The sequence below is a fragment of the Mastomys coucha genome, unplaced genomic scaffold, assembly GCF_008632895.1.
Source record: "Mastomys coucha isolate ucsf_1 unplaced genomic scaffold, UCSF_Mcou_1 pScaffold7, whole genome shotgun sequence".
In the NCBI taxonomy this organism is placed as follows: Eukaryota; Metazoa; Chordata; class Mammalia; order Rodentia; family Muridae; genus Mastomys; species Mastomys coucha.
This window is the reverse complement of record NW_022196913.1, coordinates 5,501,788-5,524,601: the sequence shown is the minus strand read 5'-3', so window position 1 is coordinate 5,524,601 and position 22,814 is coordinate 5,501,788. Positions and strand designations below refer to the sequence as shown.

The window sequence follows — 22,814 nt, the reverse complement described above, 5'->3', positions numbered from 1 at the left end:
GAGCAGGGGCGTGGGTCTGCTAACCGTTGGAGCAGGGGCGTGGGTCTGCTAGCAGTTGGAGCAGGGGCTGTCCCTTACTCTGTTCCTTGCCTTTGGCTCCCTTTCTGCTAGCTTGGGCTATCTCGTCTTGTCTCTGCATGAGAGACTGCTTAGTCCTGCTACAACTTGATTTGCCAGGGCAGATTGGTACCCATGGGATTCTTCCTTTTCTCTGAGGAGAAAGGAAGAGCATGGATTGAGGTGGTGAGACTCAGAGGAGGGGGCTGCAATCAGGAGTTAAAATGAATGAATGAATGAATGAATGAATGAATGAATGAATGAATGAATGAAAGAATACAATAAGTGATATACTTACTTAATTAGCTACTTCTTTAAAGAGGTGATAGTATAATGATCGTGCCTCAGCTTGGAGTACAGAGTCAAACACCAAACCCTAGGGAACGTAATACAAGAATGATAGCAGAAACTTGGTACAATGTAAATGAATTAGTCAAGGACTGTAGGGTTGTACTTGGAAATCTACAGAATCCAGAATCTAGTTGTGTGGTAGATTTGAGGTTTTGATTGCTCCTGAAAAGTGTGTTGACTTTTGGACAACCGTATGAAACACACACACACACACACACACACACACACACACACACACACACACCAGAGAGAGAAAGAGACAGACAGAGAGAGAGAGAGAAAGAGAGAGAGAGAGAGAGAGAGAGAGAACAAAACTAGAAAACAAATAAAAATAACATAGTTGGTTTTTATTTCTTAGCTTCTTAACCTGAAATAGGTGGAGGAAAAAGTTTGTGCAAAGAGCCAAGAATGAAATACAAAGCACAAAAACATGAAGGATTTGCTATCAGGATGACTGAACTTTTTATCTGCTTTTAGAAGATTTCTTGTCATTTAGAATGTTCTACTGATCTCTTCAGACTCTCACTCTAGTGATCTTTCCCCACACTGAAAGTACAGAATTAGTTTACATACATCGGGACCTTAAAATCACGAAATTATACCCCATACTCCCCCAAATTTGGGTCTCTTGTTATTTCTGAAAATAATAAGTTTCCCATTTTTAAGCCTCCGTCTGCAGGAGTCCTATCCGAGTCTCCTGAGGATTGTCTTCACAAATATTTACACATTGAAAACATTTTTTTAAAGCAAAAATATTTGTAACAACACAATATCTTCTACTTTTTTTTGTTTTGTTTTTGGTTTTGTTTTGTTTTTTGTTTTTGTTTTGTTTTGTTTTGTTTTTGCTTAAAGAGGAGCAACCAAACAATATAATCCTCAGAGTCCATGACCTTGGGCTACCTTCACTGCAAGCCTATGAGAACCACCAGTCTGTCGGCATCAAGACTCACTGTGCATGTATCCTGCTGTTTACGCTGACTGCCTGGCTTCCAGATATGCTTCCTCCTATAATTAGTCCCGTCAACATTATTCACACAAGGCCATCACTTATAAATGTATTACCTTGAAGAAATGACATATTGATATATTCAAACATTTGATTTTTCTGAAGTCAATTAAGTGCTTGTGAAACATATTAAACAAAAATAAAAACCACAAGCATAAGTTTGACTTCACTGTTGGTCCATGACCTGGATGCTGAGCAGGCATTCTGCAGCACAGGACAGCCTTGCTTTATTATTAGATTGACTCTTCCCAGCTTCCCCAGTCTGGCTTCATTCAGAAATGAATCATACACATTCTAAATTGAAAGGAATCTATAACTTTTAGCTCCCAATCATGTTTTAACAATTTTGTTTTCTCTGATATTGACTTTTGATCATTTTCTACTTTTTTCATCCTGAAACGGACTTTTTTTTTAAGTTATTATCGCAAATGTTTGGAAAGGTCAAATTAATTTGCATTTCCCTCCCTGTCATTGCTGTACTCTCCCCTTCTTCTTCCTCAGCCTCTTCACCATTTTCTCTCTGAAAAATCTATGTTTCTCAGTTCTGTTAAAATTTCTTACTGTAGCCTGGCAGTGGTGGTACATGCCTTTAATCCCAGCACTTGGGAGGCAGAGGCAGGCAGATTTCTGAGTTCGAGGCCAGCCTGGTCTACAGAGTGAGTTCCAGGACAGTCAGGACTACACAGAGAAACCCTGTCTCGAAAACACAAACAAACAAAAAAATTTCTTACTGTAACTTTTGATTGTCTCAGGATTATATGCATCTATATAGTAGCATTCAGTATTTATGTGAAACATTGGGTTAGGGAGACCCTTACATATTGTTACAAAATTACTGTTGTGAGTCAATAGATATTGGAAATAAAACAAATGATTGGAAATACAAAACAAATGGGTTTGTAGTTGTGAACAAGAAATTTTCATTTACATAAATGCATTTCCTTTAATTTTTGAACTACGTACACAATGATATACCTTCAAAATGTAAGGAAATACTTAAAATTGCAAAGCATTCCTGTCCTCTAGTTTAGCTATAAACACAGCAGAGATATGTGTCTCTAGAAACATGAAATGGTCAATAGATGCACATCAGAAGATGAGCGGTGAGCATTTGTCTGCAATGCTACTTCACTACATAGAAATCTGTTTCTTCTATGCTGTCTGAGTATGAGCAGTTGGCATGAATGAACATATATACATGTATATATATATATATATATATGTAATACATATAAATACATATTCTTGTTTGTATATTTTATATCTTTACCTAACTGTGTTTGCTGTTCAAAGTGTTGGTCTGTTTCTGACTTTGATAGAACACAGCTCAAAAAAATTTATTTTATTAAAGTACAGTTCCTTTTAGTTTTCAGGACATAATTAATAATAATAATAATAATAAATAATAATAATAATAATAATAATAGAGAATTTCTTAATGTCAAAGTAGTGTTTACTTCAAGAATAAACATATATAGTCATCACCAATACTCTGCCCACACTACACATTGTCTTCTGAGTAACACAGGTGGGCACAGACACTTTGGTGCACCTGCATATATGTATTTATAATATGAGACATTTTCTAAAATGCTAGTATTCAGGGCAGAGTGCTCATGTTGAGAACGTTTGAAAAAAAGACTGTTTAAATTAGATCTCTCTTACAGCAACCTAAATTAGGCCATTTCCCACTATTGTTTTCTCTCATCTTATTATTGGATTCTCTCTGCACACAAAAATAACACACAGCATGCATGGTTCCCAAGCTGTGTATGTATAGCAGCATGCTTCCTTTTTGCTAATGCACTTTGTGTTTATTTCTCCAAGCCCACTATGTACCAACATTCTGGCCGTCCTTCTTTAACTTGCAGAAATAAAGAGAATAGATATGCCCTGTAAGAAATGCATGCTATTACTTTTTCAGTTCCATGTTTCTTGGTATAGAATAGTGCCTTACACGTGGAAGTCATCTAAGCAGAAGACAGAAAAACTTCCATGCTGATGGGATGACTTGAGCATATGATTTGAGGTGTAAAATTTGTGCTAAGATTAGCAAAACTACAATAGTAATATTTATAAGGAGGATATGCTGCATATTAAGGGGCATAATAATGGTTGCATAGAAATAATAGAAGAACCTATGATAACATTCATGGCTAAGTCTAAATTTTGTACCATCTTCAAGTTTCTATATATTCCACATATGTAAGCTCATTGTACACAGATCCTGTTGTTCTAGCTGAGTGGGTGAAAGCCAGGGGAGCATGAAAACATAATTAGGAACAGAAGGAAAACAGTTTCATCTTCCAGTGATTCAAATATGGATACTTAATGATCATAAGAGAGTTTTGTTTTGATTTTTATTTTTATGAAGCAGGCTAGAACTTGAAGTTTTATTCACTTCTACCAATGGAAAATTCCCAGAATGACTAACTCAATAGTATCCCCAAGTAAGCAGTTGGGTAAAAACCAAATATCTTGGTGAAAATGAAAAACAATACATCTCACTCATACATAGTCACCCCCAGACAAGAAGAGATGAGGGTGCATATTTGACATAGGAATCAAGATGTAATCTACTACATGGCTTCTCTAGGACTCAATACTTTGTATTTGGAGAGGCCCTTAGTTTTAGCTTCTTGCCAGTTTCATAGCTGATTACTCATAAATATTCCAAATGTCAATTTGTACAATTATTCCCTTCATATTCATAGCCAAGTTCTTTTTATTTTTAGAAGTATATGACTAATATTTCTAAGCTGGTCAAGAGATTGAGTAAAAAAATGAATGGGCACAACTTGGGAGAGATATTTATCTTTCCCTTGTGTTCTCACCTATCTAAGTAGATTTCATCTGACATGTTGAAAAACTAGACACTGCTTCATTTTAAAATAGTTTAATGCAAGAGTATTGTTTAAGTTCCTTCTTCATTGGCAAAATTCTTAAGATCTTATTGTCATTAAATTGACTATTCCTTCAGAAACTTATTTAAACTAGGTAGTCACCTTCTGCCAAGTTGCAACTTCTCACTCCACACAGTTCTGTTCATTGCTCCGCTCATGAAGACTCAGGAAGAAACTAAAACTTACAGGTCTCAGGAAGCTTGTGAAACTTACAAGATTCACATGCAATCCCTAAGGCTGTACAAGTACAACCAATTGCTAAGGAAAGGTGGTTCTCTGACAGGCAGTCTCCTAATTAAATCAATAATTCTAAACATGTGTAATTGATTTTGTTTCTTCATGTTTAATTTTATCTTCTTAGAAACAAAGTGTGATTCCATCATTGTCTTCTGATGCTTATGACCTTTTTGGTCACATGTAATGCTGTCAGCTAGAAATCTTGAGAGCACAGGTTGTTGTTGTTGTTTTTAAGTAATGATTTTTGCATCTATTCACTTATTTGAGCTTTAGAAAATCCCTGAGACAAGCTCATATTACAAATACATTTATTACTGCTAGTATTATCAACATCCTCATTTTATTTACTAAATATCTGGCAGCAATAGTTCTAGATTGTATACATGTTAAGATTCAATTCCAGGTTCTTGAGATATATAGTAATGCTTTCTCTCTGCACTTCTATTTACCCTTATCCAGCACAGTCTGTAGAAACAGGAGCTGAAGTTTTATTATCAGATTTTAGAGGAACAGAGTTCTTAACTTTCTTTTGTGATAAACTTTTAAATAAGGATTCTATTTGATTACTAGTAATTATTTGCAGTCTCTTATTGTGCTTAATTTTATAATTATTTTATTAAAATTATGTACAATTATAGAGAAAATAAACTATATTTGAGGAACATTTTTATCAATGTTTTCAAGTCTGTAATGTGGGGATTGCAGGACATACATAATGTATTATTCATAAATAACTGGGCAAATTAGTTGTGATACATGCATAAGGTAAAAGAGTTTATTGTAAATGAATATCTGTTTATCTATCTATCTATCTATCTATCCATTTATTCACCTATGTGTATGAGAGAGAAAGAATTATATCTCAAGTTCTTTTCAAAATTAATAAATTATTCCGATAGCAACTCTATTTTGTGAAGAACTGATTTTTCTCATTAAGTCTCAAGGAAAGGATTTTAGCTTTCATCAACAGAATAGGCTAATATGAGTAGTATATACATCGATTAAAATAAAGAATTCTTCTTTTTCATCTGTGAGAAATTCAGACTCTTTTTGTAGTCAGTATGAGCTCATGGCACTTAGCACTTAGAAACCTTTCTTTGGAAAGAATAAGCGGCCAATTGCCATATCTAAAAACTTCCCTCTGTTCAACCATTGTACTGGGTTGCTAATCCTTCTGCTTTGTGGCTACTTAAACACTCTAGTTTCTAGTTCAATTCCAGTTTTCGAACAGGAAGAAACATATATGGACACCATACAGAAGTATGCATTTCTCAATAGTATAGTAATTGCTAGTGTTGTCCTTCAGGAACTCTTAAGTATCCTCATGTCTGCTCAGACAGTAAAATATGGGAAACTAGGTCTTCATGAAAGTAAGGAACTTGATTTTTTTTTTTTTTTTGGTATTTCGAGACAGGGTTTCTTTTTGTAGTCCTGGCTGTCCTGGAACTCACTCTGTAGACCAGACTGGCCTAGAACTCAGAAATTTACCTGCTTCTGTCTTCCAAGTGGTAGGATTAAAGGCGTGTGCCACCACAGCCCAGATCTATTTCTTTTTTAAGTCTTTTGGACTTCTACTGTATTTCTCAACCACATTTTATAATCTACTTGTTATTTTAGTAACTATTAACCTAAGTTATTCACTGTTAATTATATTTGAGAATGAAGCTGTTTTCATCATTTACTTGCTTTGCATTTAAATATCTTCCACATGTTACAGGCAAAATGATCAACAAAAGTACTATATAATGACTCTTACTTGAATGATATCCTGCGTACGGTGCTTAGCTAAATATTGTAAAATCATGTCTGGGACTGGCTTCCTCTAGTTAAGTAACCACACTGGATCTTGGGAGAGGCATTTCTTTGGAAGTGGTAAATGCAGAAAGCCAGGGAAGTGAGCATGGAGTTAGAGGGAAATTTCATTCTTTGTTTTCCTTCTCTCCTCAAGTGTATCTGTTCTTTAGTGCTTCCTCTGCTAATCAGCATGTGTTCACAGCCAGTATTGTCTACAGAAAAATCATCCTCCTTAAAAACAAGCACGAGTTCCCCCCAAATGCTTCTGACTGCCTCTTACCTTCTGTTGTTGTGGGAGGGAACCAACTCCACTCAGAACTGGAGTCATCAGCCTAGCTCCTTTGTGAAGCAGATGGTGTTGCTAGAGCTTGTTCACAATGGTTGGAGGTTGTTTCAAATTAAAGCCACAGTCCTTCCTATCTGCAGCACAATAGCTAATGGTGGCTTCTCTGTTACTTTGCAGGCATGAGACTGATCAGCAGTTATAATCCACCTGTACTCACCAACTGCTCAAGTGCTTTGCTGGTGAGATCTCATGCCTCAAGGAAAATGGACCTGACAATGGAAGACTGACACTTCTTCATTATATTCAAGGGCTCAGCTTTTCAACTTACTTGGCAATGTTAGTTAACTAAGCTTATGATTTTAAAACAATTTGAAAGCAACTCTCTTTTCAAGTAAAATCTTTCTAAAACCATGCATCATTCCCAGAACCCATAAATGAAATGCAAATGTACAGTTGAATTGGGTTTCACTCTGAGCAGAAAATAGCTTACTGGTTTGAATATCTTGTCTCCTTAGGGGATGTATAAATGCACACTCTGTTTCTGCTGATTCCTTATGGCCCAGATTGGTATACATGTTTGTTATTTAATTTTATTCATTTTATGTTTTCACAGCTTATCTAAATATAATTGACGTACAACAAACTAAACATTTAAAAAGAATGTTTTGCTCATTTTCAACACATGTATACTCTTGAGAATCATTGATCACAAAAAGAACACTATCTACATGAATATTATCCTCATACCTTCTATATTACCTGTTCCCATTACTGCTGATACCCAACCAACCACTGGCTCTTTTGGTACCATTTGTTGAAAAGTTGCACTATACACATTTTTTAGCCCGACTTCCTCAGCATTATTATTTAAAGATTTATTTTTACTAGTGGTATTTATCACTTGTAATTCTTTAGAAAAATCAATTGCCTGGGTGTAGTATAGTCTATCCATTAAGCAAAAGTGAGCATTTGGATAAATTTTCATTTTCAAATTTGATGAATAAAGCTAGACAATCACTTGAGTTATTTGATACATGCTTTCCTTGCTTTTCAGCAAGTACACAGGTGTGGATTCTTTGATCATGCAGTGTGTTCATGTGTAATGCTTTAAGGCAAATGAACAGTTTTGTAAAGTCATATTTCAATTCCAATGTGGAGTTATTCCACATGGTCTTAATTTCTTTTCTATGGTTGTGATAAAGTAGCCTGACAAATGCACCTTAAGGGTTTATTGTGCTCCTAGTTCCATGTTACTCTCTGTTGCAGCAGAGCAGTTACAGTGGTAGGAGCTTAAGAAACCTGATCACATTATTCCAGAGTCAAAGGAAAATTGCAGTGATTGCATGCCATGCCATGTTAGTACTCAGCTTGCTTTATGTAGTCTTTGATCTTCTGCCTAGGGAGTGGCTTTACACAAACTTCAGATAGGTTTCTGGAAGATAACAGAAGTTTGTATGAGCTAGTTTATGCTGAAAAACATGGTGCTGGTATGGTATCCAGTATAAGTTATCTGGGGCACCACAAGTCAGCTAATAGTGGCTGATATTACATTTTCAGAGAAACTCAAATATGCATCAGTATAATCTATATTTGGCAGGATGATTCTTTTGTGTGATTCTGTTTAAATATAGTCTTTATCGGACTGTGTATGTGTTTCTGCCTGTTTGCCTGTGTACCTACTTCTGTGTAGCCTGTGTACCACTTTTAAAATGAGCTTATTCTCGCTTGTGTGAAACTTATATTAGACAGTGAGGCAGAAACTTCCATCCTTCCGAACTGCTATTGTCTTAGCTTCTTGTTGTGAGACACACATTGTTGGACTACTTGAAACATAGCCTGTAAGCCAGTCAAGTAAACCCTTTAGTGTTTTAATTCTTTCAGTTCTGTCCATTTAATAAACTGTGATTACTACATAATTCTTTAAATGTCTACAATCCATATGCATTTAAATCGGCATAAATAATACTCAATAAGAGTTTCCATTGTTAACATTGAAGTCGTTTATTTTTTAAATCCTAACTAATTAATTTAATATAAATAAATAAAAATCTAAAAGCACATACATGTCCTTTCATTTGATAGCCGTGAGTCCTAGACACTTATTTTTGAAAGGATGATTTAGATAGCACTACCCAATTAGCAGCCAGATTTTTTACTTGAATAAAATCAATGTTAAGAAGACTATGAACAACTTGAAGTGGCAGGGTGGAAGGATATGCACAGGACTCCCCAGTGGCTCAGAGGAGAACAGGAGTGGTATATGAGTAAGGGTCTTGAACAGGAGGGGGCAGTGAGTGGGATGTAAAGTGAATAAGTAAAAAATAAATTAATAATAAAAAAGAAGAAGAATGACTTAAAGTAGAAATGAAACAACTAATCGTGAAAATTCATTCACTTATAAGTCCAAAATATTTCTGGGGAACTGTCTTTAAGTATATTAAAACAAGTAGTAGTTTATTCAAAGATTTTTTACAGTAGATTCATTGAAGATTTCTTCATATTCTTTTCCTTTTCATTTATAGCATTTGGAAAAAATTACCAACATTTTATCAAAATTTAATGTTATATGTTTTTAGATGAAAGAAATCTTAGCATTCTCTAGGACTTTATTTTAATGATACAAAAAATGAGCAATCGGGTGTACATGTTTATTGATGATATCTAGCAGTACATCTATCACCTGGAGTATAGCTGTTGGTATTAGAAACTTCGACTTCAGTCATATAATCCCTTTGAACTATGTATTAGTCACCTATAAAACATGTAAGTGAGAACTGTTCATTCACATCTTCTGTAGATTACAAACCTCCATGACACAAGTAAGCAAAACCCCCAATTCCATTCTTGCTATCAAATTAATTAGTAGAGCTTAAGGATCACTTTGTAGACTCTACAGAAAGCTGTTCCTTGCTTAACATAAGAAAAGCTTCACGATAGGTAATAATCACTCTATTGCATTCTGAAATTAAAAGAAATAAAACCATGACTATATCTCAGTAATATATATTTTAGTTTTTTTTTTAAATTTGGCACCAGAAAATCTTTGTTTTTAATGGGAATTTATGTAGTTTACTTATGAAAACTAACACTTAAAGATATGACCATTCTTTGCAAATGTGAGAAATTTTGCTCATTCAACTTTACTAATGTAGTTTTTCTTGAGTCATTTTCAGGAAGTCCAAATATTTGAAGACACAATTTGAAACTAACCAGTTGTCCCTTTGTTTAATGGTTTTGAAAGTAAGTGAGCTCTGACCAAAAATGGTTATGAAATTACAAAGAAGCCAAAAATATACAATGGAGAAAAAAAAAAAGAAAATGAAAGCGTCTTCAACAAATATTGTTGGTCTAACTGTATGTCTGCAGGTAGAAAAATACAAATAGACCCATATCTATCACTCAAGTCCAACTGGCTCAATGACCTCAACAAAAAGCAGATACACACTAAAACTGATAGAAAAGAAACTAGGGAATAATAGCCTTGAAGGCAATGCTATAGAAGATAACTTCCTGAAGAGAACAACAATGGTTCAGGCACTAATATCAACAAATAATAAATGTGAGCTCATGAAACTGAAAAACTTCTATAAGGCAAAGAACATTGTCCATAGGAGAAAATCCAGCCTACAGAGGGGAAAAGTTCTTCAACAACAATACACCCAACAGAGGACTAGTATCCAAAATACATAAAGAACTCAAGAAATTAGATACCAACAAACCAAATAATGCAATTATAAACTGAGCAGCATGTGTATAGTAGAGGATTGCAAAGTCGATCATCAATGGGAAGAGAGGCCCTTGGCCCTGTGAAAGTTCTGTGCCCCAGTGTAGGGGAATGCCAGGGCCAATAAGTGGGAGAGGGTGGGGTGGCAAGCACGGGGAGGGGGGAGGCAAAAGGGGTTTGTTCTTGTTGTTTTTGTTTGTTTGTTTGTTTGTTCTTTGGAAGGGAAACTGAAAAAGGAGAAATTATGACATGTAAATAAAGAAAATATCTAATAAAAATAAAAAAATAAAAATAAAAAAATAAAAACTGAGGTTCAGAATTAAATAGAAATTTCTCAACAGATGAATCTCTAGTGCCTAAGAAGCACTTATATGTTCAACGTCCTTAGTCCTCAGGGAAATAAAAATCAAAACAACTCTGAGATTCCATCTAAATCCATCAGAATGGCTAAGATCAAAAGCTGAAGTGACTGCATATTCTGAAGAGTAAGTGGAGCAATGGGAGCATTCCTCCATTGCTGCTGGTGGGAGTAAAAACTTGGACAATGACTTTGGAAATCAATTTTCAGTTTTTTTTTCAAAAAATTTAGAAAAGTTTTACTTCAAGACCCAGCTATCCCATCCCAGTGCGTAAACCCAAAAGATGCTCCACCATACTACATGGACACTTGCTCAACTATGTTTATAGCACCTGTATTCATAATAGTCAGGAACTGGAAATAATCTAGATGTCCCTCAGCTACTAAAAACTAGGACATCATGAAATTTGCAGGCAAATGGATGGAACTAAAAAAATATCATCCTAAGAGAGGTAACCCAGAAACATACATAAGGTAGGTACTCACTTCTAACTGGATATTAGCCATAAAATACAGAACAACCATTTACAATCCACAGACCCAAAGAAGTTAAGCAACAAGGAGGGCCTAAGAGAAGATGCTTGAATCTCACTCAGAAGGGGAAATAATATGGACATCAAAGGTAGATTGAGGGAGGGAATTGTGTGGAAGAGAATGCAAATAGGAGAACTGGATTGGGGATAAGTGAGGGGAGAGCAGGGTTTGGGGTAGAGGGCTGTCAGAAAGAATAGAAATCCATAGGGGGGCAATCTCTGTGACAAACCTGAGACCAGGAAGTTGGGAGGCTTTCCATACTCTATGAAGGTGATCCTAGGTGAGACTCCTAGCAGCAGAGGATAATGGAACCTGAACTTGCCACGGGGCATCCAGTGGAAGATAGGAGAAACCAACTGTAGTAATTTGAATAGGTTTGACCCTCATAGATTCATGTGTTTGAATATGCTTGGCCCATCAAGGGCACTACTAGGTAGTATGACTTTATTGGAGTAGTTGTGGCCTGTTAGAGGAAGTCTATCACTGTATGGGGGATGGTTAAGACCCTCCTTCTAGCTGCCTGGAAAACAGTCTCTCCTGGCTGCAGTCTTATAAGATGCAGAATTCTCAGCTTCTCCAGCACCATGCCTGCCTGGACAATGCTATGCTTCCTGCCATGATGCTAATGGACTGAACCTCTGAACCTGTAAGCTGGTCCCAACTGCATGTTGTCACTTATTAGAGTTACCTTGGTCATGGTGTCTCTTCTAATCAATGAAAACCCTAAGTAAGACATAGTTGGTACTAGTGACTGGGGTGTTGCTGTGATAGGCTTGACCATGTTTTTGTGTGGAAGAATATGGATTTATGGACTTTGGATTTAGAAAGCAGTAGAATGCTTTACGAGGGGCTTAATGGCCCTTCCTAGTAGGAATGTGGAAGACATTGGTGCTGAGGATGATTTGAATTGGGAAGACCAGGCTCAAGAGATTTCAGAGGAGAGAAATTTTAGTATTAGGTCTAGAGATGTTGCAATATTTTGTTGAAGAATGTGACTGCTTTTGCTCTTGTCTGAAGAGTCTGCCTGAGGCCAAGGTAAAGAGATTCAGATTAATTGCACTAAAGAAGAAAGTCTCAAAGAAGCCCTGTATAGACTTTGTCCTTTGGTTTACTCTCACAAAGCACATTTTGATCAAGCATTACATTGAGGAACAGAAGCAGTAAAAGGCTTTGGCCCAGGCATTGTGGTCCAACACATTTAATCCCAGGAGACAGAGGCAAGATGATCTCTGAGTTCCAGGCTAGCTGGTATAGAGCAAATTCCAAGTAAAGAAAAGCTTAAGTCCAGGCTTGGTTGACTACACCTTTAATCCCAAACACTCAAGAAACAGGCATGGAAATCATGGAGTTCAAAGTTAGTGTAGAGAGAGAGAGTTCCAGGATAGTCAGGGTAAGGCAGAGAATGGATTCATTGAAAATGGAAAACTGTCAATAATGTAATAGAATGGGTTGGGGGGGGGCATTTCTAGCCCCAGCAATCAGTAGAACTCAGCAGCTTCAGCCATGTAGCTCTGGCTTTAGAGTCAAAAGGAGAAGGACACTATTGAGACAATTGATGCTAGTTAGGTGGAGCTAAGAAATTATAGGTGATTAAGAAGAGACCAGCATCACTGTGGTAAAAGCTTCTGGGAAATGTTTTCTAAGAGCAGAAAGCAGCTGTATTCCAGAGATAGCTAAGGTTGTAACTCATGCTGTAGCTGGACTTGGTAATGTGTAAGAACCCAAGTGGTTTTGAAGGTATGAAAGTGTCATGAAGAACAGCTGAGGCTTGGCACTGTGAGAGGCCTTGGAAGGTGAAAGTACTGCCATTGGTGAAAGTACGGCATAAGTTGCAGTTAATAGACCAGGACTGAAGGTGTCAGGCAAAGAATTTGAGGGGCCTCAATAGCCCCTTTGAGAGGCTATCGATGGAGCCTAGTTACTGTGGAGAACTCCAGGAATTAGAGAAGCCAATGCTATGGATAACCACCAAGAATAACAGCATCAGTGGGGCAAATAACTGAGGCCTAGAGTGCTACAGAGGGCAGAGCTAGAGAAGTGACCCAAGCCCTTCCTAGGAACCCAGAAAATCTATGTGGTTCCCAGACATTGGATAAAGAAGCTGTGAAGTTGAAGTTGCCTTGAAGACCCCCGGGTGTTAGAGATGACAGAGCTGTGGTATACCTGCTGAGGAAAGCTGCTAATGGGGGAGAAGGGGAATTAGCTCAGGAGAAATAAGTTTGTTGCAGTCAACAAAGATGAAAGGAATTGGAGATCTGAAGAGAGCTTTGACATCTGATATGGAGATGCAGAGTTTTGAGTATGCCCATCTAGTTTTTGGCCTTAATTTAGTCTAGTATTTCCTCAATAGGACACTTTGGAATGCTAATGTATATCCTGCGATGATGTTGGAGGTATGCAATCTGTTTTTTGAAATTTGTTTTATAGGGAGTTTACAATTAAGTGTTTTGATGAATCTCAGAGGAGACTTTGATCTTTGGACTTTTAACATTGTTGAGACTACTATAGATTATAGGGACTTTTGAAGTTGAACTACATGCAGTTTTCATTATGGTATGGCTAGGTATGATCCTTGTAGACTCCTGTTTTTGAACAAGCCTACTGGGAGCAGGGAGTGGAATGTAGTACAACCCCCAAGGATTCATGTGATTGAATATTTTTGGTGCAGGGATTAGCATTATTTGGAGGTGTGGCCTTGTTGGAGTAGGTATGCCCTTGCTGAAGGAAGTGTGTCATTGTGGGGGTAGGTTTTGAAACCCTCTCCCAAGTTTCCTGGAATACAGTTTCTCCTGACTGCAGTCTTATCAAGATGCAGAACTCTCAGCTCCTGCCTGGATGATGCTATACTTCCAGCAATGATGATAATGGACTGAACTTCTGAACCTGTAAGCCAGCCCCAATTAAATGTTGTTCTTTATCAGAGTTGCCTTGGACATGGTGTCTCTTTTCAGCAATAGAAATCTTAATTAAGACACCAACCCACCCATAAAACCTTCAACCCAAAAGTTGTCCTCTTACAAGATATGCAGGGATAAAAATGGAGCAAAGATGGAGGGAATGGCCAACCAAAGATTGGCCCCACTTGAAACCTACCCCATGGGAGATAGCCAACTCCTGACACTATTAATGATATTCTTCTATGCTTTCAGACAGTAGCCTATCATAATTGCTTTCTGAGAAGATTCATCCAGCAGCTGATGGAAACAGATACAGAGACACATAGACAAACATTAGGAGCATCTTGGTGTGATGGTTTATAAATACTTGGCCGAGGAAGTGGCACTATTAGGTGTTTCGGCTATGTTGTAGTAGGTGTAGCCTTGTTGTAGTAGGTGTATCACTGTAGGTGTGGACCTTAAGACCCTTGTCCTAGCTGCCTGAAGTTAGTCTTTTAGCTGCCTTCAGATTAAAAGGTAGAATGCTCAGCTCCTCCTGCACCATGACTGCCTGGACACTGCCATGCTCCCATCTTGATGATAATGGACTGAACCTCTGAACCTGTAAGCCAGCCCCAATGAAATGTTTGTTCACAGCAGTAAAACCCTAACTAAAACATTTAGAGAGTTCCTGGAAACTTAGGGGGAAGTATTGGGGGAGCTGGAGGGGTCGAGGACACTACAAGGAAACCTATAGAGTTACCTAACTTAGCTCCATGGGGGTTCACAAAGAATCAACCACCAACCTAAGAGCATGCATGAGCTAGACCTAGGCCCCCTACACATATGTACCAGATGAGCAGCTTGGTCTTCATGTGGATATCCTAACAATTGAAGTGGTGATTGTCTCTGATGTTGTCTGCATTTGGATCACTCTCCCCTAGCTGGGATGCCTTGTCTGACCTCAGTGAGAGTGGATATTCTTAGTTCTGCTGTGACTTGACTTGCCAGGGTGGGTTGGTACCCATGAGGGTGGGGGACATCTTCATCTCTTAAGAGAAGGGAAGAGGGAAATCAGAGGAAGGTATATAATGGTGGAATTTGGAGGAGAGGAAAGATGGTTCTAATTTTGATATGAAGTAAATAAATAAATCAATTAGTAGAAAAAAGAGAAATGACCATAGATAAAAAGCTAGCACCATGAGATCCTTGCTCTGTAAAATAAGCCAACATCCAAAATATCTCCATGTTAACACTTCAACCATAAGACAAATTTTATAGTATGTTTTTGGAGCAGTGGAATGTATTTTATGAATTATTTTTACAAAATCATGAAAGATCACCTGAAATTGTTTTCATAAAGTGTGTGTATGATATCACTAGGTGTACAGAACCCTTGGTTTGGTGTCAAATGTAAAATAGTTAATAACTATAAAAAATGACATTCTTAATCCACTAAAGACAATTTTGTATATAGATGCAAGTGATAATACATAAGAGCATTAATATAACTTCAATTAGTTCCACTTTCACTGAGAATTTACTATTCTCAGGGTTATTCACAATTGGAGAAATCTTTTCCTTTGATTAGAAACAAAATCTTAAGTGGTTTCTACTCTCATTGCAGTAAACATATATATTCTTTCAGATGATAATTAGATGCCTTACATAGAATGTACTGAAGGGATTCTGTGTGTCAGTTACTGAGAGATGATCATTTAAACTTATATCAAACATTTTAAATTGGAGAGCTACTAAGTAATTAAAATTTCTCAAGATTATGTTTCTGAAAGAGCTAAAATACTTGAGATAAAACATTTATATCCTAAGTAATAGCCTTTAACAAGTATTGATCTTTCTCTTCAAGGCAATATAGAATGGCCAGGGAGAATAATCTTGTCAGATATAAATATATTAATATCATATAGATAATTTTTAAATATTCATTATATACTATATATGTTACACGTATGTACATATATAAAACATGGATGAAATAAGACAAAAAACAAGATTGAATGTACCAGTAGGAAGTAGGTGGGGGATGAAAGAGACACCACAGTGAGTGGTTATGGTCAAAGTCCATGATAGGTTTATATCTGCGTATCTCTATGAGACACCACAGTGAGTGGTTATGGTCAAAGCCCATGATAGGTTTATATCAGTATATCTTTATGAACATCATTATTGTGTACAATGCATACACTCCAACTATTCTTACTGTTAAGTGATACCTATCTTTCTCAAAGGAAAACATAAAGCAAATTTAAGAATACTCACCTTTTAATACAGAGAATAATATACAGAAAATACGTGGAACAAAACATGTAGTAATAGTTATCAAAAGAGTATTTTTATAACCACAAGAAATTAGCCTATTGCCAAGATCAGAACTTTCTCTTCTCTCTCCATTCTTAGATCAATTGCTTTGTTTGATGTACTGTAATTCATTCTTGTTTAACTTGGAGAATCATTATACTGATGATTGAAACTTACTGTACTCATCTAGATATCATTATAAACAGTGTATCAGGAACTTTCTTAAACATGCCTCCCACTCAGAATATAGGTACCTATTGATATGTTTATAAAAGACAAAGAGAGAGTAGGTTATGCTCTATGGAGGGGTGGTGAGGTATGTGGGACGGGGTTCCCCAGCAGGTTCATATCGAGGCATTGTTCCCCCTGAAGGACCAGCCACACGATGGTATAGTATAGAATAGAGTTTATTCAAGGCATGGGGAGGGGAGTTAAGAGTGTAGTAGAGGCAGAGAAGGGCAGAGAGAGAGAAGTAGAGTAGAGGCAGGCCATGAGCATGTGGAGAGGGGGTAAAGGGAATGGGGAAGGAGGGAGAGCAAAGGCAAGGAACCAAGAGAACAAGAGTAAGAGAGGGAAAAGAGAGAGAGGGAGGAGGGAGCAAGCAATAATGATGTTCATAAAGATATGCTGATAGAAACCTATCAAGGAGGGACCCCTTTTACAGTTGGTCAGGCTTACCTGGCTGTTGCCAGGTAACTGTGGGGTGGAGTTTAGTCAGAATGCTAATACTTATAATTCTGCCAGATAAGAACTGTGAATTAATAAGTATTATTCAATCTATATTTTATCATATTGGATAATGTCAAATAATTTTCTAAAATTCATCCACATGACTATGAGACTGTTCAAAGAAGTTTGTAACTCCATTTTAATTACTATTTATTTATTTAGCCATTAAGGTTTGTGTTTGTGTGTGTGTGTGTTTGTGTGTGTGTGTGTGTGTGTATGTGTGTAGATTAATAGGTAATTTGTAGTTCACTCATGTGGGTCCTGGAGATCAAACTCAAATTATCAGGTCTAGCTGCCAGTGTCTTTACCTACGGAGCCATCTCCCCAATATTTCTAGTTTAATGTTAGAAATGATGGGACTAAAATACATAAATCTCAGGGAGCAGTTTCTCTAGCTTTTGTTCTTTCAGCTAACATGTTAAGTTAGAATCTGGTAGGATTTGGCACTTTTAAGGTTGAGAAACAAAGCTCAGAAAAATGAATTCAAAGTATTTGAACTCTGGCATCCTTTAACTGGACTTGGTGAATTTTCTGTAGTTTACTGTGGAGTGCAAATATTTTAATAATTATGTATGTATATCTGTGAATGTAATGACATTGTTTATATATATACATGTATATATATAAACACACATAATATCTCTCTATAGATAGATAGATAGATAGATAGATAGATAGATAGATAGATAGATAGATAGATCAAAATGAAAGGCATCTCTTTTCTTTTGGCTATTTTTGTGTGCTATTACTCAATTTCTAGTTAAAATCAGGTGGAGCATTATGTGGGTGCATTGTAGTATAGTATTGACAATTAGAAATACCCTGAGAGGCTAGATCAATAGATGGAGCACTTACTTAGGCAAAGTGCAAAGTCCTTGTCTTATCCTCAATAATGATAAACAAAAAGTCATATTAAGTTTGGAAGCTTTAGATCACATGCACACACATATAACACACACACACACACACATACACACACACACACCACGGAATGAGAAGACAGTGTTTGGTACATCTCTATATATCAATAACTATATTCACATTCTCACATTGCATGTTTATTTCTAATTTATAATCAGCATTTTCTGAACTAGGATTGGTCTTTTCAATACATACTTATTAAATATGAATACATCTTTATTTAGTGCGTTACTTAACTTATAATGGTTTAAATGCATGAGTCCAGTTGTGAGGGATGGTCTTTTCTAGTCTCTGTCCCATGAGACTCTTGATGTTGTATATTGGCAGCCATTGCGGTACCCAATTATCGATGCTATCACTCATGTACAGAAATAACACTTTATAGTCTCTCATGCTGCTGAGTTATAACATTAGCTAGATAAGGTAAATTAAATTCATGCTTGCTCCTAAGTTCAATGAGTGATGGGTTAATTGGAATATAACCCCAGTGCAAGTGAGAGAGCCTCTGAGATTCCAAATGAAACATCAGCTTACCTTAGATGGCAGAGGGGAGCAAAGAGATTTCTTTTGTGTGATGTATTTAGTTTGAATGTGAGGCTGAATTAAGCATTTCAATACAACAATAAGAAGAATGTAACATTTGAACTGAAAGTTAGCCATCTTCTTTAAAGATTAGTTACAGAATTTTGAAGAGATCTAATTGTCTATATATGCTTGATTTAAAAATATTGAATTAACACTGACATTAAAATATTCTCTTCTGGTTAATATTTTATTTTAATTCTGATATTCTACAATATTGGGCATGTTACTCTGAATGTAAATGACCTTGTGGAAAACCCAGCATCATGCTTTATTTCCAGGGTTCTGTATGATGGCTAGCATTTGGGTAGAAAAATCAAATCAGCGTGTGTTAGAAAACCACAAAAATCACTCTGCTCAGTCATTCTTTGCTTCCTCAAACTTCTTCCCCTCAGGCTAAGTGTCAGTCACACTGCCAGTGTGCAGAGCTCTGAATAATTCATAGGGCTTCCATGGAGCCTTTCACCAAGGATTGATAGGAATGCCACTAATGAAATGTCCTGGCCAGCTGTGGCTAAACTACTCCACATTGCCTGTGTTTATCTAGTCAACTTCCCCAATAAATCCGAGAGCAAGCTGTAACTCTAACAGCCATGCACAGGAACCTGCACTCCAGTTCTAAGTAAGACTGACTAAAGCATGAGCAACCGGACTAGGTCATTTAATAAGCACAGATGGAAATAGCCTTTAAATATAAATTGATATTTTTTAATTTGGATCAAATTCTTAATGTTTTACATGTGCTGAAGGATGCTGGCTACTAATTATTCCAAGTTCCAGCTTATTATGTATGAGGCATAGAAGTCTGATTTATTATCTGTTATCTATGTTTTTATGAGGCTTGTTAGCAGAACTCTATTATATCCAACTGACTCCCTGATGTCAAGAAGCCATTCTTGATAAAATATTTAATATAAAAATGAGCCAACAAATCATTGAAATGGCCCTGCTAAACAAGAAGAGCAGGGTGAGATATGAAATACTGTTTACAGCACAATTAACAATATTATTGCAATTTCCAAACAATTCTTTAAGCACCATATAAGGAGCTGCCTATGAGGAAAGTAATAACCCACAGCTCTTCAATGTTTTCTTCCGGGCCAACATGTCGTTCCTGTTTCTACCCCAATGCTAGTTGGTGGTTTTATTGTACTAAGGATTGCACACAGCTGTGTGAAATGACAAGATGATAGCAAAGATGATACCTCTGTGAGTCCTGCCTAATGTGCCCTCAAGCAAAAGAGTTAATACTTACCAGTCTTACTAAAGATAGATTTGTTTGTTTATTTATTTATTTATTTATTTTGTTGGTTTGTTTGTTTGCTTGGGGACAGTCTTCAGTCATGTCCAGATAAACGAGCATCCCTATGATGTAAAGATCAAAGAATCCACTTTCTTGTTTTCACTTTTGTATTTCTTCTACTTTTATAATACAATATTTTTATATGGATGAGGTATTACAAATCTCCAAGTAACAGTCAGTTGAGCTGTGTCAGAAGAGTGCTCCCTACAACCATAAACTATGGCACAGAGAAGATGCTTGTCACCATCTTTTCTCAGGAGACAGATGGGTCCATGCCTGTGAGTAACAATAGAAGCTAGAACAGGCATCTCAAGGTCATTGGCAGCAACAGTAATTAGTGAATCTGCCAAGGGTCAACTGTGGGAGCTTTTTGCAGACAACATTGGCATTCCCCTGCTGCTGCTGACATAGGCCATGACCTCTGGCAAGCCGGAGGGACACTTTCAAGCCTTTCCCTTTGCAGCAATGTAGAAATCAGCACTCTGTAGCCTCTCTTTCAGTGAGCCCCTGTTGGGGTGCAAATCTCAGTGGTTCATTGGGTAAATTTAGGGCTTAGGTACTCGTTTTCACTCTGGATGAAGTCCATCCAGTGCTTATCAATGTAATTGCCCAAGACAGAATGGCATCATTGATACAGTTCAATGCTGTACTTGTCAGTGGATTAATGAAAATCCTCCACCGCCAGATTCCTAGCCATAATTTCCATGTCCATGTAAAAACAAAATTACCAATTCTGGATAGTACTTGCCAGTATCCTACCTTATTTCCACATTTGGAAGTTATAATGGTACTTCTGGTAGAGGAGCTGAAGACCTCCAAATTTGGAAAGAATCAGGGTATTATGGTTTTGGCTAGGGTAATAAACTCAAACAAAACACCAGGTTTATTAAATGTATCTTATTATCTGCGCTTATAACCAGTGATGATATGACAGTTTCATATTTGTGTGTAAATCCCCATGTGGTGCCAAATGGCCCTTCACAGTCTCCTTCGCGTAAACTGGAATATCATACTCTGTTAATGTTGGGTTTAATTGACTAAAATCTTCATTATTTATATCCAAACACCAAGGTAGGAGCATGGAAGAAAGCTCAGTGAAATGCTTGTCTTCTGTGAACATCAAGACCTGAGCTTGATACTCAGAATCCATGTTAAGAAAATATAATAAACACTGAATGTGTTAGTGGATAATCTAATCACAGCACTGGGGAAATAGAGTTGGATCCCTAGGGCTTGCTGAACAAATAAATAGCTTCATTGGGAAAATGAGGGACTAAACCTCAATAACTATGGAAGAGCCCTGAGCAGTAACAACTGAGGGTGTTCTTTATGCTCTTCACATGCACATTCACACACAAGACTCCATATGTATATGAACACCACACCCTACTGACAGAGAAGATAAGAACTGGTAATACAGAGTCCACACCAAAATACATTAATGTGGCAATGCTAGCACTGGGTCTCATATCCACCACACTATTTTATTTTTATTATTTTACAACTGGCTGGAGAATCTCTCTATCCATTTTAGATTGCATATGGCTTTAAATGTATCATAGTATTCACCCGGCATAGTCATTTGAGCAAATTGATATGCATCTTGATTCCTACACTGTACCACTTTTTGAGTCTTGATATTGTTATGTTTGGGATTATGTAACCTTAATATCTTCTTGCTATGGGTCCTAACAAGTCACACAAGTTTTCAGACAAACCTGGAACTGTTGTTTGAAGGCTCGGTAGTCACTATACAATGAGGCTATTAGGGTGATGGCTAACTTCTACCCTTCAAACTGGAGTAAGAATTTTGTCAACAGAAGCTGTTCTCATTCTTCGTGGACAATATGTATCAATAAAGGAAGAGACATGTGGCAGAGTGTCACCTGTAGGTATCTTTCACATCATTTAAAACAATCCATGATTGCTCTGCACTGGGAACTGATAGGAGTTATGATCATAAAATAAGAGTAAAGATGATGCTGTCTCCACGAACGGAGGAATCCACCTTCTGAAATGTCTACGTAAAAACCACTGTAATGTCTCATTTTAACACAACTTATCTTTTCTTTTTAATTAGTAGATTCATGTAAGACAGTTGTGTATTATGGTTGCCTTTGCTCATACTGTCAATCTTGTAGTCATGTGACCAAAAGTAGAAAAGAAGGGAGTGCTCTAGTGGATGTCCCAGGCAAACACCTGTTATTTTCTCCCTATAACAGATCTGGAGGTATTTGAGGGGAGAATTTTCTGAATGTGAAAACTCCTGAAGAATCTAAAGAAAATAAATTGTCAGAGATATTAAGGTTTTCAGCCTACCAAAAACTACTTCTAGTTCAATTTCATTAGATCAGAGCAGCAGAATGACTTTAGGGGTTGACTAGATTCTGTATTTTGTAAGCACATGCTTCTTTTCATCTTTTTTTTTTACACATAGTGAAAACTTCTACTTACATTTAGAGACATTAATCCAATGTTTGTAATTCAAAGAACAAGAGAAAAATGAAGAAAATGCTACATGTGTATAATATATGAATATATACATGAACTATTCCTAAAATTCACAAATATAGATATAAAATTTCTTAATTATTTTTGGTTATGGGTGGAAGTCTCAGAGAATACACTTTCACTATGTTAGCTTTGCTACACTGAGAATAGAAAACCTGAGAAAAATAGACAAAATGTTTTGTATGTTTCCATCCATGTTTGTCTGCATTATTTTGGAGCCCATCATGAAGCAAAAGAACATCACGAAAGGCAGCATAAGATGGATACAATCTTGAGAGATATAGACAGTGGAGTTGGGGAAAGACCTGGGGACAAGATAAAGT

The 22,814-nt window shown here is 36.8% G+C and overlaps 1 long non-coding RNA gene across 1 annotated transcript in view; it reads left to right on the top strand.

Annotated features, from left to right (window-relative positions):
• LOC116082456 overlaps positions 1-8,690 on the top strand; it is a 10,151-nt gene extending 1,461 nt beyond the window's left edge. Inside the window, exon 2 of the long non-coding RNA XR_004115317.1 lies at positions 6,812-8,690. This is a non-coding gene — a long non-coding RNA (uncharacterized LOC116082456). The remainder of the gene's footprint in view (positions 1-6,811) is intronic.
• Positions 8,691-22,814: the final 14,124 nt, after the last annotated feature.